The sequence below is a fragment of the Hemitrygon akajei genome, unplaced genomic scaffold (genome assembly GCF_048418815.1).
Source record: "Hemitrygon akajei unplaced genomic scaffold, sHemAka1.3 Scf000077, whole genome shotgun sequence".
NCBI lineage: Eukaryota > Metazoa > Chordata > Chondrichthyes > Myliobatiformes > Dasyatidae > Hemitrygon > Hemitrygon akajei.
In genome coordinates, this window is record NW_027331963.1 from 3,999,789 (window position 1) to 4,020,442 (window position 20,654).

At 44.0% G+C, this 20,654-nt stretch overlaps 1 non-coding gene across 1 annotated transcript; it reads left to right on the top strand.

Moving 5' to 3' along the window:
* The first annotated feature begins 7,948 nt into the window (after window positions 1-7,948).
* On the top strand, window positions 7,949-8,030 carry trnas-uga (transfer RNA serine (anticodon UGA)). Its single transcript has one exon. It is a non-coding gene; the product is annotated as a tRNA-Ser (tRNA).
* The last annotated feature ends 12,624 nt before the right edge of the window (window positions 8,031-20,654 follow it).

Consider the following 20,654-nt stretch of genomic DNA (forward strand, 5'->3'; position numbering starts at 1 on the left):
CAGCGTGTAAGGAGTGAGACAAAGCAGTGGCGAGACCATGGACCCGATGCAGATTACAGTGGATGAGCTATTTTGCTGTCTTCATGCAAATGACGGTGGGCGAATCCCCAGGGCCTGACAACGTTGTCTCTCGGACCCTGTGTGGGGCAAATAGGGAAAATTGCCGGACCATTACTTTCTGCACAGCAACCGCTCCTTTCTGCAGAAAGTCAGGAGTGCCGAGTTTCCTGGGGTGCACATCACAAGTGATATCACATGGTTCCTCAATACCACGTGTTTAGTTACGAGGGCACCGAATTGCCTCGAGTTCCAGGGGAGATTGAGGCAAGAGAAGCTTCCCGCCTCCATTCCAACCAGACGTAAGCGGAACACAGTCGGCAGTGTCCTTAGCAGCTGCATAACCGTCTCACACGGGAATTGCAAAACATCTGCACACGAACATTGTAATGGAGTGTGAGAACCGCTAAGAGAGAATCATCAGGGCTCCTTCGTCCACATCCGAGAAGCGCTGCGTTCACAGAGACCTCAACATTATCAAAGGCAACTCCCATTAGTTCTGCTGAACCACAACATCATCGACCTCATACTGTCAGGAGGAACGTACCACGGGATAAGAACAAGGACTGTTTGGTTGAATAACATCTTCCTCGCTCTTTGAGACTTCTGAACACCCAGCTGACATCCGTTAATCATTACTTATGGCAAAGTCTGTAGAAATATACATATATATTTAACTATATGTCCTACTGTGTATGTATGCTTGCCATCTTGTACGTCTCCAGAATATATTCAAATCTCTGTTAATATTGTTGTGATAACAATACTTTATGTGATATAGATTTTGTGTTTCGCAGCTTGGTTCCAGATAATTAGTTGATTCATTTGGATGTATACATGTTTATGGTTGAATGACAATAAATTTGAGGCTGAATTTGAATGATAAGTTTGAAGAGGTTTAAGTGAAAATGCAAGAGATGGTCCCACAAAGCAAATGGCTAACGACACCAATGGTATTCGGATGCACGTTTCCAAAGCAGAATGGATTACCAGTCCATCGCTTTAACTTCACCACCACCTCGTCGGTTATTCAGGGTCTGTATTTCTTTGGAGCACACACAATCTCTATTTATGGTCCACACGTTTGCTTTATGCTCTATTTCTATTGATGTTGCATGTCCATGCCTACCGGTATTCACTGACATGGATAAGGAAGGGTTGGAAGTATATGGGCCAACCACAATAGAATGCAAGTAGTTATCATAGCCCCCATAGACTTTATGGTCATGTTGAACATAAGTGTTCTATTCTATGCACAGTAACTCAGAGAACCTGTGAGTATTCTGTATAGTGGAAAAAGATAAAATTCTTTTGAATTAACAATGTCCAGTTGTTTCCTTATCACGCTGTTTGAATTAAAGTAAACGGCTGTTATAGGAATTCACCACCTGATTCTAAAATAGTAACTTTTCATGACTTGGGCAATCACGATAACACGGCAGCTAAAGACCCTTGGCCATTTCTAAACAATCTGACCATGTGGCCTAATGGATAAGGCGTCTGATTTCGGCTCTTGATGTGAGACTATCAGAAGATTGCACGCTCGAGACCGGTAACAGTAGCTAACCTGAAGCTCATGGCTACATGCATCGATTTCGAAGTGTCCGGCGCCGCGTATAAAATGACCGGATTACTCCGCCTTCTTGGGGAGCATAACCTCATCTCGTGTCTTCGTTTCACGCAACATTTAAATTTATATTTGTTGTCTGCGATGTATTTAGGAAGAGAAGCTCATAAACAACACGTTAGAGCTTCCCCCAACTGCTGATTGGAAGGCGAAGTGTGCTTCACATTCACAGGTCAGGCCGCACTAGAGGAAACAGTTGAACGTATTAACTATTGGGAAAAGAGTTTTAATCCACGTTTCCCTTTCATCAACAACATGCGCGGGGTCTGTCCTGATTAGGACCCAAAATATTCTCACCGGAATCCGGAAACATGACTATTTTTCAAGGAAGAACGATGGGCGATGACAGCCTGATAGGGTTGGAGATGTCAGATTTCAGTCTGAGGTGTGAGAACGCTGTGTTGTCTTGTACCCTGCCCAGTCCCACTGTGAATCTTTGAGAAGTATCACTTTGTTGAGCGTATTTCAAGCAACGATAATACGGAACTAATTGTGTAAAATTTGTTCACACCATCTACAGTAGTCATGTTGACTAAAACAGTAGTCAACACCGTCGGCAGGATCTTTCAAAACATCTCGTCTTCAATGTCCGCAATCCTAAACTAGACTAATCCTATCTGCTCGTACCAAGTCCATTTAAATCTATTCTCAGCTTCTCTGTCAAAACAGACAACGCCTCCTTCTAAACAGCAGCAACAAGCTGGGAAAATAAATCTCCGACCCCATCCCCGGAAACTTGAAATCACTATCACGGGATAGATTAGTGATGTAAGACTTTGTGTTTAGGTCGCAGTTTCCACTGGAAAGGTAGTTACCCATCCAGTCCATGACAATTCGGCATTCTTCCTCCCTTTCGTTCTTTGTTTTCTACATTCTACACCCGATTTTGCTGAAGAAAAGTTTCTGTCATTGAGCAAATATCCCCATCCTGTTGTCTTTCACGATTTTCTCCTTTTCCCCTCGACTGTCAACAAGATGTGAATCATCCTTCACACACTCTCTCATTCCATCTCCATACCAGTTTTTACCCAAACAGCAATGTGGTGACGGCATCGGCAATGGCGATCATACTGGACGTGGAGCGGGGGAATGTGGATGATAGGTTGCACAGTTTGAATGGGAATCCTCTTGTGAGTTTCGACGTAGCTGCACCGGAAAGAGGTAAAAACAGATAGTAAAGTCGGAAGGTGACGTGACAGGAGTTGGAAGGTCACGTGATGGAACAATGCTTGTCGGTGAAAGGATAATCAGCGGAATGTGAGACGAACTTGCGAAACACACACAACATGCTGGAGGAACTCAGCAGGCCAGGCAGCATCGACCTGTGAAAATCTGTCCTGAATAAAGTTTTTATTGTGTGCCTTTCATCAAACGTTTCCACTGGTCATGGGACAAATACTTCTGTACACCCGCCTGAAATCATTCTAATTATCTACCGTCCACCAGCCGCCGGGACAGGAAATTTCTGAGAAGCATCACCCTATGCGAGAAAAGTATGCTTGGAATTGCGTTTTGAACTAGTGTCCCATGTTTGGGTCCCTTCCATTGGCAAGCGCATTCTAACGTGCACTAGATCAGGGTCCGTTATATTCTTATTTTGACTGAATCAAGTAACGATTACACTTGTAATCTCAAAGGAATACGGGCCCAACATATTTCGACATCAGACACTCCTCTCAACAACGGAAAGGACAACGGGTTTTCCACCAATTAACTTTAAATGGCTTCGGAGTTCAGTTGTGACGCAATCTGCGAATGCGGGCTCGTTTGTCTAGTAGTATGATACTCTCTTCGGGTGAAAAAGCATATGCGAGATGTCCCGGGTTCAGATCCCGGACGAGCCCCATTATTGGATATTATCAGCGATTTGCTTCAGAATTTTTGCATTGACGCGCAGGATAATTGGCTGTATCAAACAGAAACACTGAAGGAGGAATTAGAAATAGTTTTCAAAGCAGGTAAGCTTTAAGTGTCACATTTTAGCATGTCAGACCAACTGAGTCTGAATGATAGAGCACCGGAAGTTCAAATCAGCAAGGACAGAGAGACGTAGAAGGACATAGTTTGCTTAAACCCCTTCTCATATGCAGACACACTGTGGGAAAGGTGTTCGGCACGCTGGCCTTAGGAGGTCAGTATAGGAGTTGGGAGTCTGTGTTGTTGTTGCACTCTGTTATGGAAATGCGTGTAAAATGGAAACAACGCAGCAATATTTGGAAAACGATGGGTTTGCATGCTGATGAGCGCTGTAGACATTAATGTGGAAGAACGAGAAACTGGCAAGTGAACTTATATAGTTTAACCTCTTCCCTTTTCCCGACCAGGACACAAGGGCCTCTAAATTGCATAGAATATCGGCTCATACATTTCATAGTGTTGCGTTTGGGTGCGGGAAAAAATTAGGTGACAAGCGAAACTTCTCACTCCGGTCACATTGTTGCGACAAACGCTTGTGATTTGGAGAGGCGTAAGTTTACCACTGAACTCATTTTCTCCTGATCCAGATTGAGTCTCAGTTCCGTTCTTTACCAACATCTGTCTTACGGATGAGACTTACTTCAGAATCAGAATCAGATTCGGCTTTAATATCTCCGACAGATGTCGAGAAATCTGTTAAATTAGCGGCAGCAGTGCAATCAATACATGATACATACAGAAATAAAAATCAGTCAAACATTCAATAAGAGTAAATATATGCATATTAATTTGTTAAAATAAATTAGAACAAAAACAGATAACAGAATGAGATTGTGTTCGTAGGTTCAATGTCCATTTAGACGTTGGATGACAGAGGGGAGAATTTGTTCCTGAATCACTGAGTGTGTGGTTTTAGGCTTCTGCACCTCCTTCCTGATGGTAACAGTGAGAAGAGGAATGTCCTGGGTGATGAAGTCCTTAATGACGGTCGCCGCCTCTCCGAGGCACCGCTACATGAAGATGTCGTGGATACAACGGAGACTTGTCCCCATGGCGGAGCTGACTAATTTCATAAATTACTACCAGTCTTTCCGCTGTCTTTTAGAGTGCTGTCAAAGAATCAGATGAAGTTCAATGGACGTACGTGAACATCACTGTCAGTTGTTGCCTCACAGTCTGGTGTGGGGCGGGGCTCCAATGCACAGGATCGAAAGCAGGTGCAGAAAGCTGTAGTGGCAGGCACGCCTCGCCAATATCGAGGACATGTTCGCAATACGGTGCCAAAAGAAGGCTGCGTGCATCATTCAGGACCTTCGCCAGACCAAACATGCCCTCTGCACTTTCCTACCCCCTGGGGTGGGGTGGGGGATTGTAGCGTGCTGTGGTGGATGTAGAGGAGTCTGAAAATAGAAAATCACATTTTTATCAAGAGCCACTTCTTCCACTCAGTTTAGTCGTTTCTCAACACATGAACACATGAACTGTCCCAGACAATTCCCTTTTAAAATTTGTATTTATTTTATTTATCGCAATTTACAGTGCTGTACAGAAAATAAAAATAATGCTTAGTGAGAGAATAGGATCAGAGGATGGGAGTTATATACAGTCCTCTAGCAGTCGACGTTAAGTACAAATGACAACCGGAGCTACACAAGGCATGTAAAAATGGCAACATTACAATGGTCGTTGAAGGATCTCAATATGTAGGTAGTTTGAGAAAGTCCAGTTGTCGCTGGATACTCAGAGAGGGGATTTGTTTAATGCCTACTGAAATGGATTTTTAGAGTACGTTTTGGTTGAGCCCATTAGAAAAAGGCCATTGTGGATTGTGTGGTGTGTTGTGTTTCGACCAGGTAGATTAAGATACAGGAATGCTTGAGAGGCAGTGATTGTAATGTGATCGAATTTTTCCTGCAGTCTGAGAGCGAGAAGATAAAATCAGAGTTACGAGTATTTCATACAGTAAGTGGAACTGCAGTAACACGAGTGAGGAGAATATAAATGTTCAAAGGGTTAATTTTATTGTCAAAGTCCGCATGTACAATACAACTCTGAAATTTGTCTGCTCCAGACAGCAATGAACTACCGAGAGACCATCGGTTTTCATGAAAGGACAAACATCAACCCCGGCTCGAAAAAAGTAAAGAAACAAATCTCGCAGACCCCAAAATGCCTCCTCCCCCGCAGCAAAAAAAAAAAAAACAACCCAATAGTGACAATAAAAGAACCGGACCACGTCACTCGCGGAAATAAAGTCAGGAATGAAAACAGCCCTCGACCCCCTCACTCACATGGAAAAACAAAGGCAACAACAGTCGCCGACCACGTCACTGGCTGAAATAAAATCAGGGACCATAACTGTCCTCGACCCCGTTACTGGCAGAAAATAACAGGGAACTATGTCTGGAGCCGTCCAGGTGGATTGGAAAGTGGCTGTAGCATAGCTGACGGAAAATCCACAATGGCGAGTGCTTTTGGGGGGGGGGGGGGCAATTTGAGAGGTGCATCCCAAATAAGAATAAATATTCGAAAGGGAGGATGAGGCAACCATGGCTGATACTGGAAAGTAAAGACAGCATGAAGGCAAAAGTGAGGGCTTATAATACAACAAGCATCAATGGGAAGCCGGAGGTTTGGAACCCTTTAAAAATGGCTAATAATAGAGAAAATACTATTTTTTTCAGACATATGATAATAAAAGGGATGCGAGAGTGGATGTTAGAAATCTGGGAAAATGACGCTGAAGAAACAGTAATGGGGGAAAAAGAAAAGGGACGAACTGAATGAATATTTTGCGCCAGGCTGCTCTGTGGAAGGCACCAGCATAATGGCACCGAGGAACACGTGTCAGTGGGCATCGGTGAGAGTGGATATTATGGCTCTGGAGAAGGTGCCCGTGGAGATGAAAGGTCTGAAGTTAGATGTCATCGGGACCAGTTGGACTACACCCAGTGTTCTGAAAGTGGTAACTGAAGAGATTCTGTCAGCGCTCCTTCACGTATCATTATATGTACACCAGCTCCATGACAAAGAAAGCCCAGCAGAGTCTCTACTTTACTGAGAAGGCTGCCACCCACCATCCGCATCACATTCTACAGGGGTTGTATTGACAGCATCCTGAGCAGCTGTATCACTGCCTGGTTCGGAAATTGCACCATCTCGCAAGACCATGCGGCGGATCGTGACGTCAGCTGAGAAGATCATCGGGGTCTGTCTTCCCGCCATTACGGACATTTACACTACACGCTACATCCGCAAAGCAAACAGCATCATGAAGGACCCCACGCACCCTTCTTACGAACTCTTCTCCCACCTGCCGTCTGTGAAAAGGCACCGAAGCATTCGGGTTCTCACGAACAGACTATGTAACAATTTCTTCCCCCAAGCTATCAGACTCCTCAATACACAGAACCTGGACTGACACCTTTCTGCCCCATTGTCTTGTTTATTATTTGTTGTAATGCCTGCACTGTTTTGTGCACTTTATGCAGTCCTGGGTAGGTCTGTAGACTGGTGTAGTTTTTTTTCTGTGTTGTTTTTTACGTAGATTTGTCTAGCTTTTGTACTGTGTCATGTAACACCATGGTCCTGAAAAACGTTGTCTCGTTTTTACTATGTACTGTACCAGCAGTTATTGTCGAAATGACAATTAAGAAATGACTTGACTTGATATTCCAGAATAGATCCTGATGGTTGGAAAACTGAGATTGTCACTCCACTCTGAAGGAAGTTGGGCTAAAGAAAGGAAAATATAAGAAATGTAGCCTGACTTCAACGTGTTCAAAAACTCAAAAGATTCGAAGCACATTGAAGATCAAAGACAGTTGAGGAGAAAGGGAGAAGATTTGTCAAATAGATCATCGTGTGGTACGGTGATGCATCTTGGAAGAAAGAATAAAAAAGCCTCTGAATGGGGAAGGTTTTCAGAAATCAGAGGTGCAAAGAGACCTTGTGCAATATTCCCTAAATGTTTACTTCCAGGCTGAGTCAGCGGTAAAGGAAGGCAAATGCAATTTTAACATGCGGTTCAGGAGGAGCAGAATATAAAAGCAATAATGTAATGTTGACATATGTCCGTATTTATAAACCTGATTCTGATCCTGATCTTTATCCCTAATACTGGAAATCTCCTTCATTTACGATACTGACGTCAGTGTTATCCCTCCACACCCCCGTTCTGACCTAACGGTGTTGAAACAAATTCCACAGCTGTCCAATTATACTATTTGTATTGGAATAATGAATCACCTTTTCCATTACTAAGCATAAATCAAGTAAAACCCTCACTTCAGGGGTAGTGCTACTACGGTGGGTGCTGAACATTGATGCGATGCTGAACATTCTTCAGCTGCGATGCCCGAGTGGTTAAGGCGTTGGACTTGAAATCCAATGGGGATTCCCCGCGCAGGTTCGAACCCTGCTCGCAGCGCTCACACCTACAACCCCACTGCCAATAAAATTTAACACCCTTGATGCTGTCTGAGCGCTGCACCCTCTGTGTTCAGTTGAGAACTGCGTATTTTTACACTCTTAAATACAATTCAATACAATACATTTCTACTCATTGTGCAATGTTCATTTCTATTCTGACTCTGATCAATCCCCTCGAGTCAGCTTAAACTCTCTGCAGTTCGGAATTTTACTGTCTTGTTAAACTAAAAGAATCAAACTCGGAGAACGGACATTTCAGCGTCAGTGTAAAGAAGTGGACTCTGTCCTTTCGCTCTACGATTCGCATGGCGAGGCATTTTCATCCTCTGTCAGATTCTAATCGCACTCAATTCCTGTGTTACTGTAGTTGTGGCAGAGTCCACCCGAGAGCATTAGCGTCTCCCTCAGCTGTAACTAGAGCTTTCCCCTGATCAAATCTCCGGTACGTCTCTGCAGCTGGAGATGTTGCAGATCGCGGGCAGCAAGCGGTAGAAGCGAGCAGTGTACGACCCACTAGTGTCAATACGACCCACTAGTGTTCGCCAGTGTACGGCGAACGACCCACAGTGTCATTGACTACAGATCCCCAATCCCTGAGATTCGATGTTGTACAGTTCCCGGCAGTGAGACCATTCGTCAGGCCGACCCACAGTGTCATTGACTACAGATCCCCAATCCCTGAGATTCGATGTAGTACAGTTCCCGGCAGTGAGACCATTCGTCAGGCAGACCCGCAGTGTCATTGACTACAGATTCCCAATCCCTGAGATTCGATGGAGTACAATTCCCGGCAGTGACACCATCCGTCAGGCCGACTTTATTTCATTCATAATCCGGTCCTGGCGTTTTAAGTCGTCGTTCTGTATGCACGTCAGCCGGGAGACCAGTTCCATGGATTTACATTGTTGCTGAATAGAACATTTCGAAACGTTACTCCCAGTGTAAGGGGGCAATGTCAGTTACTGATGGCTCCCGTCCGTTTATGTCATATGATCACGGCTGCACTTCCCCACGTTTCAAACTATCTTCTTTGGCTGTTTTGCAACCCACAAATTCCTTAATATATTTTTTAAAGCGTCCATATCCTATTTGAATCAGCCCTGTGCTGTAACATCCACAACCCTGCCTCGTCGAGTAGTCTCTGGTATCAGGAATGTATGTACAGATATTCCGCTTTAATTCGTATTTAAACGATAATTCCTCATCCTGGAAATTTTCCTCGACTGTACGCCTCATCCATCGCCTTAGATTCAGCCCTTATTCTATATTCTGCAGTGAACAGTTTTAACTTCAGTTGTTCGTCATTCATACATTCATCACGGGAGGTGAGTCAGTTAAATTGTTCCGAGCTTCTCCGTTGCTACTGTACCCTTCAGCATATATGCGGAGTGAAATTACCGTCACCGCATCAGCGCCTACCTCAGAAACATGCACAAATATATTACAATGCTTTCTCTATTTCTAATTTCCAATGCAGTTGCAAGAAACTACAATCTGCAGTTGCCTTGCAAAATACCTGATCCACCCATCGGCTCGCCATCTCTGTTTCGTGAACAGTTTCCTTTGACAGTCTCACCGCAACCGATCGACTTTCATTTAATACCAATCCCAACGAAGTACATGACCTCACACATTCCGGCAATAAACACTTTTGTCCAGTTTGCGCCCTCACTGAACGACCCAATTGCAGCGTAAATATTCTCATTGTAACCCGTTGTCCGGCTACGTCAGGTCATCTGCCTCACACAGTCAGGACAGCTCATTAATGAGGGACGATAATAGACCGTCATGACACTGCCGATGAAAATTGTTCCAATCTGCAAAGGAGCAACGTCCACACAGATGGCACCGGATATCAGGTTTGAACCTGGGTGTCTGAGGTTATGAGACAGAAACACACAGCAGCGGTTCAGGAACAGCATCTTCCCCACGGCCATCAGAATCCTGAATGGACTTTGAAGCCTTGAACACTACCTGACTTTTTGAAAATACAGTATTTCTGTTTTTGCACATTTTTCATAATCTATTCAAAATACGTAATTGATTTAGTTGTGCATTATTATTATTATTATTATTATTATTATTATTATTATTATTATTTTATTTTTATTTTCTCTCTCTGCTAGATTATATATTTCATTGAACTGCTGCTGCTAAATTAACAAATTTCCCGTCACATGCTGGTGATAATAAACCTGATTCTGATTCTCTGTTCAACGCGGTACTTTCCCGATTCGATTTTCTTTAACGACATGGATTCCCATGTACTGAGTTCTGGTAATGTATCCGACACAAATCCAGAGCCGGTAACACGTTCTTCTATAAATCCTGTTCCCCCGGCTGGGGAGATTAGAGAATTTGTGAAGCTGACATCCCATTTTTCTGTCAGTTCAATTCTCGCAGCATTTTTTATAATATATAAATATATACCAGGTTAGGAGGTCCTGATTCAGTATTTCAACGCAAAACATTGCCAATTTATTCCACCACACGCCCCTCACACCCGGATATGCTGGTCGACGTCTTGAGTTTCTACTACGCGAAAATAACTGAAAGTGATTCAATTCATACGTATCTGGTGACAGATCTAACCGACGGGATCAAGCATTACAAGTAATTGGTGATTACCTCAAAGTGAACTCAAAGTTATATTTATGCGCACATCTATGTGTACACACACGCGCAATGAAAAATGCACTTGCTGATGGGTGGGGACAAGTGGAAACTAGCCAAATCGACATGCCAATACAGTTTATTTAGCTACGATATTTTCACTTTGCAACCGAATGTCTCACAATAGATTCTGAGTAGAAACAGGGCGATTGATGCCGGTGTGTTCTACAACTGTACGGATGCAGAGCGCCTCGCTTCGTTCACCAACGTACTTCCTTAAGTTAGACAGCGGACGATTTATCGCTCGGAGCAGAATCCTTGCGTCCAAATCAGAACTAACTATGGAATTTTAAGAATTAATAGTGCTAATATAATATTAATTGCCTTTAAAATTGAAGAAACTGGAAGAATGGCATCAAGAAGTATATAACGTGTGCCCTCTCTTGCTCCCTCTGTTGAAGGGCAATGTGTAAACGCAAGAACCATTTCTCCTCCTCAGTCCAAACGGTGATAATACTTACCAGCTCCGCAGCGTTCGAATTTAAATGAAGGGACGGAAAGATCCAGTTCGTTTTGTCGGTGAGGTGACTTACTCTGTGGTCAAGAAAACACTGGGAGGAAAACAGTGGCCGAAAGTGAACATGAAATTGGTAAATTGTCGTGTAACTCTCTCCCTCCAACTGCCTTTAAAACTCCTCCGTTTATCTCTCTTGCCCTGTCTACGATGTGACTCTCTCTCCCGTTCCCCATCCTCCTCCTCACAAGTTCAAGCGAATGGGTGTAAACTGGTGCTGAAATGTCGGGTCGAACAGGTAATATGACATGAAGGAGTCGCGATTTTTCAAACAAATCTGCTCCTGGACTTTGGTTAAGACAAGACCACCATGTGAAATTTCGGTTAGCTGAAAACACTTGAATTTTCAACATAAAAATATTTACATATTCAATAGGAAATGTTGTTCAGCCGCGGCTGGGAGAGGGGAGATTGAGATTATGACTTTTTCTCTCAAGTGGGCAACACCGTCTCTGAACGACAAAAGCTTCCGCCGTTCCATATCACTCACTGTACAGACTCCCCATTGCTCTCTTGTCTAGCGAGCCATATTGCCATAGACAAATCGGTTCGCTGACCTTCCGTCAAAATCACCCTTGCCGATTGTCACTGACGCGGTGTAATGGTCCGACATCAACCAATCTCGTCAAACTACGTGCAACCTACCTAGCTCCCATTCGTGTATGCAGTTGTCAATCCAATGTGTTATCCAATTGCGGAAAGGGTTTCACCCAGGAGTTGTTCCCTCCCACAGACTCTGACTGCTTCTACCTCCCCAAAGTCACGTCAATACTGAGCAAAACTCAGAACAATGTCCCATTATATAACATTCATATCCATATGCTTCTGATCGAAGCTGGGGCGCTGTCAGGGCGTCGAAATAAAGGCGGGCGACAGAAGTTTATCTCCTCTCACCGGGGGAGACGGTAGAAGATTTGGCGGAGGACACCGGCCGACTTTTGACCGGCAACTGCGGTATGGGGAGGGGGGAGGATTGAGAAAAAGTCTGGGCCAGCCTGATCTTATTGAATGCCGGGGCTGGCTGAAGAGGACTAGAGACTCGCCCTTCTTTCTGTTGTCTGCCTGTTTAAAGAAAAGGAATAAACAGGCCTTTCTTGGGTCTGCATGCTACCCCGTGGATATAATAGTTCGCAATCTATGTCATCAGTTTGCCTGAGGAATCATTTCCAAGTCTGAAACTGGCACAAGATTTATATCAACCGTTTGTTAATGATGCAGAATTGTACAATTTATGTTCTGCGTACTGTCTGTCTTTTCGAGCCTGCAATGACGCTGCAAGTGTTTCATTGTACCTGTCCCTCACCGTCCCTGTGCACACGGCAATAAACCCGGCTGGACCTGACAATACTCACTGAGATTTGAGCAGTGATGACCCCGGGCAGATGAGTCAAGGTGATGTCGGCAAACTGAGTGAGTAGGACCAGAGTCCAATATGGGGAATGTATGGTCACCCTCTTCTACAGAGAGACAGCGTCTCTGAGTGGATTGAGGTGCAGTGAGGAGTGAAGAAGATCAAATCTACATTGTATCGATTGCAATTTATTGTCTGTAAGACCTCGCACAGTAATTTCCAGCTTTATTGAGACTGCACCTGCGATATTTTCTCAAAGTCATGTTCTCCTTGTCTAACAAGTGTCATACAGAACAAATAACGAATCGCTGCAGGAACAGTGGACAGCGGGTCAGGCAGCATTTGTGGGCGGAGAGAGATAGGGCACATTTCCGATCCACACACTGACGCTGAACTGAACGTGGAGAGCAGATGACCAGTATGGGGAGTTAAGAAATGGGCAAGAGTTGGGCGGGTGCAAGTGAGTGTGTGTGGTAGTCAGCTCGATATGGGAGACTTCTGGTATGACACCGCTCACCATATGCAGAATTCTCAGAGCGAAAAGAGCAGGAAGTCCTTCTCGGAGGTAGAGAAGCTACAGAAGGTTGGAGAATGGACAATGAGATGCAATGCAGGGGGCTCTATGGTCACACACTTTGATATCAGAAATGAAGGAGAAGAATTTCTAAAAGGAGAGAACATGCGCACAAGAAGACTGAGGCGCTAAGAGCCTTGGGAGTCCGTGTACAGGCCTCCCATTGTGACGTACACACCTGCACCATAATGTCCGAAAGGTTAATTTACAGGTTGGGTCTGTGATGAGGAAGGCAAGTGCGATGCTCGCATTCATTTCAAGAGGACGAGAATATAAAGCAAGGTTCTAATTCAAAGACTTTATAAAGAACTGGCGAGGCCTCGCCTGGAATATTGTGAGCAGTTTTAGTTCCCTTACCTGAGACAGTATGGCTGAAGCTGGAGAGGGTTGAAAGGAGATTCAGAGGAATAATGCTGGGATTGAATGGTTAGTGATATGAAGAGCGTTTGATGGCGCCGGGCCTGCATTCACTAGAATTCAGTAGATTGCGCGGGACCTCATTGGAAGCTATCGAATGGTGAAAGGCCTTGACAGGGCAGATGTTGAGAGGATGTTTCCTGTGGTGGGAGAATCTAAGACCAAAGGACGCAGACTCGAGATAGAGGAGCATCCTTTTAGAACAGAGATAAGGAGTGAGTTGTTCAGCCAGCGAGTGGCGAATCTGTCGGATTCGTTGCCGTAGGCCCCTGTGGCGTCCGAGGCTCTTTGTATATTTGTCAGAGATCGATAGATTCATGATTGATCAGGGCACGAAATGATACCAGCAGAAAGCAGGAGAATGGGGCTGAGAGGAAATGTCGAAGCAAACCCGATGGGCCAAACGGCCTAATTCTGCTCCTATATTTTCTGGTCTTGTGGTGCTGAATCAGGCGGATGCAGGTTAAGCACAGACAGGAATCGGGTTGTTGTGGCAGCAAGTTAATACACACGATAATTCAAAATAAGCACATTATCCAGTTCGCCTACCAGCCCCAACTAGGAGTTGAGGATGCCATCGTCTACCTGCTGAACCGTGTCTACGCCCACCTGGACAAGAAGGCGAGCACGGTGAGGGAGGGTCATGTTTTTTGACTTCTCCAGTGCGTTCAACACCATCCGCCCTGCACTGCTGGGTGAGAATCCACTTGCAACACTGTGTGTCAGACAGAGTGGTCAGCAGCACTGGGGCTCCACAGGTGACTGTCCTGTCTCCCTTTCTCTTCACCATCTACGCCTCGGACTTCAACTACTGCACAGAGTCTTGCCATCTTCAGACGTTTTCTGATGACTCTGCCATAGTTGGAAGCATCAGTAAGGGAGATGAGGCTGAGTACAAGGCTTAATGTGAAAAAGACTAAGGAGCTGGTGGTGGACCTGAGGAGGGCTAAGGCACCGGTGACCCCTGCTTCCATCCAAGGGTTCAGTGTGGACATGATGGAGGATTGCAAATACCTGGGGATCCGAAATGACAACAGACTGGACTGGTCAAAGAACACTGAGGCTGTCTACAAGAAGTGTCAGAGCCGTCTTTATTTCCTGAGGAGACTGAGGTCCTTTAACATCTGCCGGACGACACTGAGGATGTTCGACGAGGCTGTCGTGGCCAGTGCTATCATGTTTGCTGTTGTGTGCTGGGGCAGCAGGCTGAGGGTTGCAGACACCAACTGAATCAACAAACTCATTCGTACGGCCAGTGATGTTGTGGGGGTGGAAATGAACTCTCTGACGGTGGTGGCTGAAAAGAGGATGCATGCCTTCTTGGACAATGTCTCCCATCCACTCCATAATGTACTGGTTAGGCACAGGAGTACATTCAGCCAGAGACTCATTCCACCGAGATGCAACACCGAGCGTCATAGGAAGTCAATCCTGACTATGGCCGTCAAACTTTACAGCTCCTCTCTCGGAATGTCAGACACCCTGAGCCAATAGTCTAGTCCTGGACTAATTTCCACTTGGCATAATTTACCTATTATTATTTAATCATTCATGGATTTATATTGCTATATTTCTACACTATTCTTGGTTGGTGCGACTGTAACGAAACCCAGTTTCCTTCGGGATCAATAAAGTATGTCTGTCTGACGAAATTACAGCAGGCAATATTTTAATTCCCTGACCGAGAATCGAACCGGGGCCGCAGCGGTGAGAGCGCCGAATCCTAACCAATAGACCATCAGGGAATCTGACGAAACTCTGCCTACAGCAATAGACAACTATCAAACCCAGCAAAATGTAAAACAAAACTTGCAGATAAATAATAATAATGAATAAATGTGATAAATATTGCCACGAATCTACTGCTCAGCACTTTGCAGATCTCTTGTTTACCCAGTGCTTCTGGTTAAAGAACACTCCAGACCAGTGGTTCCCAACCTTTTTTTGGCCATGCCCCACCTAATCACCTGTAAAATCTTGATGCCCCCTGTGGTGATATATAATTCTTATTATTCAAAAAGTGAACTCCTATTCACCTGGAAGAAGCCTAAAAGACAATTAACTTGGTTTAAACAAGCTTCCAAAGAACATGGCATTCATGAAAGAGAAAAATAAAAGAACCAAAGGACTGTTAAAGTTCTGAGGAAGAAATTACTAAGAAATTGTAAAAAAAGAACATTAAGTGATATTAAAATAATAATAATAATAATAATAATAATAATAATAATAATAATAATAATAATAATAATAATAATAATAATAATAATAATAATAATAATAATAATAATAATAATAAATAAAACAATGCCGATTCGTTACACGGCTATTGCCAGGACTGAATGTTTTGAATTAAAAGGAAAGATTACATATGTCAGCACTTTATTCCCGAGTGGGTCGAAGATTGAGGGGAGATTTGATACGTGAAATGTTTAAAGAAAACATGAGGGGAAAAGTCTTCACCCAGAGGGTCGACAGAGTGCAGACAGTGCTGCCAACACAAATGGTAATTGAGTTTCCGATGTCAACGTTTAAGAGTTGATTGTAGAAGTACACAGATGAGAGGGATATGGATGGCCACGGTCCGGGTGAGGTCGATGGCAGTAGGCAGTTTAAATAATTCCTCACTGACTGGACGGGCTGAAGACCCTGTTTCTGTGCAGTGGTTTCCTCTGGCTGTCTGACTGTATGTCTGGGTTAGAGCTTTAGTGTCTCACAGCACCGACCAATCTAGAAAGTCGTTGATACTGCTCGATCCCTCTGTCCTTGCACACACTGGAACATGGAGACTGAGTTAATGGATGGTTATAGCATGAGAAGATGGAAGCTTTGAAAGTAGTTTATTCTGTATTCTCCAATTGCCTGCGATGGTTTTGGAGGAAGACAAGTGTAAGCCCGGATATTTGTTTTGCTCTCGCTGCGTTTTTAGTTTGTGTCGTTCTGTATGTTTCGTTTATTAATGATTTCAGAAAGAGACACAGATTCCACACCGGTCATGTGGATTCAGGGTTAAATAGATCGAAATATGAGCGCATCTACACTCGATGCAATAAAACCACGATTCAGAGGTAAATTGGCATTAGGATAAATTGGTGTGTACTTGAATGGGGAATTTGGAATTGGCATTTTGGAAGGCTGGTTCTTGTAATAAGCATCAGAAGCTGCTGCTGAACACTTTGAAATACTGGTTTTAAGTTGTAGGGCTCCGTTGGAAAAGATGCTTTGAAGTCATTGTAGCATTTGCCCTGTAATATGTAAATGACAGGTCAGTTCAGAAACGCTCTGGTGCAGTCAATCGTTCAGCGATTTGCTTACGTCGTCAGCCCTAATTCCATAAATTATCCAGGTGCTGCTGTGTGATCAGATTAAATCGATCATTTCCACAGCCCTATTTCTTGTAGCACTGGTAACTGCAGACTCGCAATAGAATTGTAAAGTGTACCGAAGTTTCGAAACTGCATGCGGAACACAGCTGCATTAGTCTTCCAGCCAGAATTCACTCTGTCTACTACATCATCTGCCTTCCGTTAGGAAGCCAATTCTGAACCAATGCAGCCAGGTTTCTTCAAATCCCATGCCTCCTGACTTTCTGAATGAGTCTACTATGGGGAACTGATCAAACCCCTGACCAAAATTAATGCACCCATATCGACTGTCCTGGTTCTTCTGTTTGTTTAAAATTCACTTTTTCAAATAATTCACTCTGACTCATAAAGGACAACATGCCATGTTTTCACTCCGTAGACAGACTACGTTTCTCCAAATACTCATAAATTCCCTCTTCAATAATCGTCTCCAGTAGTTTACCCACTACTGACGTAAGACTCCCTGGTCTATAATTCCAAGAATCTCCCTGTTACTTTTCGTCAACAAATGAACAACATTTTCCACCCTCCAATCTTCTAGTTCTAATTCCGGGGCCAGCGAAGACACTAATATCCCGTCCAAAAGCTCAACAATATCTGAGCTCGCCTTCCAAAATTACCTGGACTATATCCCCTCCGGTACCGGGGAATCATCCGTCATAATGTTTTCCAAGTTTCCACCGCATCCTCTTTTCAGCGTCGGCATGTTAGAGCATATCTGCCTTTTCTGCGCTGTGTTCACATTGATCAATGTATTCAGAAAGGACCGGTTCCTCACTGTTCCCGTTGCAGTTTTTTATTTTGATAGAAATGCGGCTGCACAAAATACTCCAAATGGGGTGATCATGTTTCTGTGTTCGTCTCACAGTCCGTTAACAAGCGAACGCTACAAGTTGTCCTCCCTTTCTGCAGCTGCGATACTATCCCTGGTTTCTCATCGCACTCCCTTTACACTCTGTTCCCAGACCCTGTCCATTATGAAGCTTGTAAACCCCGTGAAGTCCTGCAGCCATCCCTGTCCTTGTGACAGTCGAGTGTCTGTGATAGTTTGGAACATACTTCAACCAATGTAACAATCACGCCAGCAGCATTGAACGTTTGTATTGCTACCTACCTGAACTGCATGAAGTCAACAATCTTCCGCCAATTCTGCAATTTCCGGATGACCAAGCATATGATTGTTTGAATTAATGACATATTTGCCAAACTTGTTCATTGTAAAACGGCTTTATTTGAAAACTCAGCTGAATTGTAATTGGACATCGGCGTTATCTACACAGATGGCCATTTAATGTAAACACATACTTCATTCCATTCCTCAGCTCTTCTCTGAATTTCCTCTGTGTCAGTGTATAGATACAAGTATTGGTACACATGCTGACTACTTGTAACATGTACCCAAATTGCTGTAGCATGTATACCGGGGAACTCAAATATCTGTGCTGGAAAAAATAATTTTGCGTTTGCCATTTCAGGGAATGGACTACAGAGGGCATCCAAAATAATATGAAATTAGCTGATATAGAAAACACCAAAGTTATGGATTTTCTGCGTTTTTCCACCTCGGCATCTTTCTGATTGTCGCTGCTGTGCCGAAGCTTTCTGCGGACTCTATTTGCCTCAACGATATGCCTCACGGTTAACCCGTTAAACACCAGGATTAAGCCGATTGGTAGCAATGGAGTTAAAATACTGTCCAGTAATTCGTATCCTCTCCACACGGGTGAAGTAGCGTATTCATATGTGCGGATGCAACGCCACGGCGTGTTGTCAATGATGACGTAAGGTTCAAGGGCAAAGTAATACGGGACACATTTCCCGCAGCTCACTATAACCACGGTCACGATAATCGCCGTGGCTGTTCTCTCGGTGCAGTATCGCTCCCGCAGCTTTCGGCAACATATTGCGATGAAGCGATCGAAGGTAAAACTGACCGTGAACCAAACAGAACAGTCCGTCGTTACAACCCTAAATACAACTGTCAATGCGCACACAGGAGTGATGAGCAGGGATCTGGAATAAATGTGTATATTGTTGGTCTGTTCCACTAAAGCAGCAACGATAACCACCATCAGATCCGCTGTCGCCATTCCAACCAGGTAACGGGTGATGCATTTGGAGAGTCCGCATTTTCCCCGAGATAGGATCACAATGGCCGTTAAATTAACTAAAAGAAATTTGAAAGCAAAATAGAAATATGGTCAGCAGCAACTCTCTGAATGCCCCCGAGGCGTGGTCTGTTTGGAGGTGGAAAGCGGGAGTCCAGTGTGTGCGGTCTCAGTCGCTGCACTCCGGCTGGACAGTTTAGAGCAAAGAACCTGAGTCCACGGACCGGTGAACGGAAGATCGTAAACAACATCATTTCCATTATTAGGGGCGAAACTGTTGAAGGGATTGTTTGCAGCGGTGACAAAGTGGAATCAAAAGATACAAAACACAATTTATCATTTACTGACTTACAGAAGAACAGACCTACGTGTCGAAAATAGACTGGACCGTCATTTAAATAAGCTGCCACAATGTTATAAGCTCGAAGTGTCTGCACTGATAGAGACTCGGACCTAGAAAAGCACAGACCAGCATCACTTCAGAAAGCCTAGCGAGGTGAAATTATGAAAAAAATGTCAATATCGGCACATAAGCAATTGACAAAAGGATAATCACTTCGATCAAAGTACAAAAATGAAAATAAAACAATGAGATGCTTGAAACACGGTACGGCCGATGGTAGCGTCTGTGCTTATTAACAGTGCGGATACCGCAGCAGAGTAACGACGGCACCATACATAAAGTAACCAGCTCCGGCATCTTACCGGGGACACCAACCGCTACAAGTGTGGGATAGAAAATGGCCGCGATGTAGTAAATCGTCGAATATCCCATATTCCGTCAGAAGCAGCGTTCAGTTGTGCGGAACGTTTCAGCTGATCAGATGGACTGGTGATCGGTTTAGCAGACTTTTATTGAGGTGAGAGCAATTCCACTGAGGCAATTAGCGTGGCTATCACTTCAGGGACATTAGTGACAACCAACTGCTCAAACACTTACTTTAAACTATTTAAACTCACTGTCACCGTGTCATAATTTTGACACCTCAAGGGATATTGCAATCTATTTACTTTAAAACAAAATATGATGAGAATTTTCCATGATACCTGGCTTCAGGTACTTAAATATGATATGTTTTAGTTCTGTGTTGCTTTTAAATCAGGCATTCATCTTGATGTCGATATAGTTTGTAACATTTGACGGAGCACTTTCTCTTCCGAAATTGAGGGAACGTGTTTGTTTTGGTAGGTAAAATAGAGAAAACTTCTTTATTAAAGGGGAACTTCCGTTCATCTTTTTGTTCGTTCGTTCCAGTCATTCCAGGGATGTGAGTGATGGAAATCACAGCGACAGCTGACATGTGTTACATTAAAATAAACTGCACATATTCCTCCAAACACTTTAAAAGATCCACAGCGATATTCCAGAGACCTGTGGTCAAAAAGGGAGCGTGTCCTCGGGAGATTAGCGAGGGCTGTGTACAGTTTGAAGAACAAAGTTTTCCAGCGCACACGTGGGCCGTTTGGCAGGAACCTGACCTCTGCCAGTGAATGAATTGACCGTGACGTGGTCTGTTGAACTTTACAAATATTCTCAAATCTGCCACAATTCTACCAGTCTTTCCCATTCATTCGCTCTTTGAAAAAAAGTAGCTAGTGAAATCTTTGACCTATCCGCAGGTT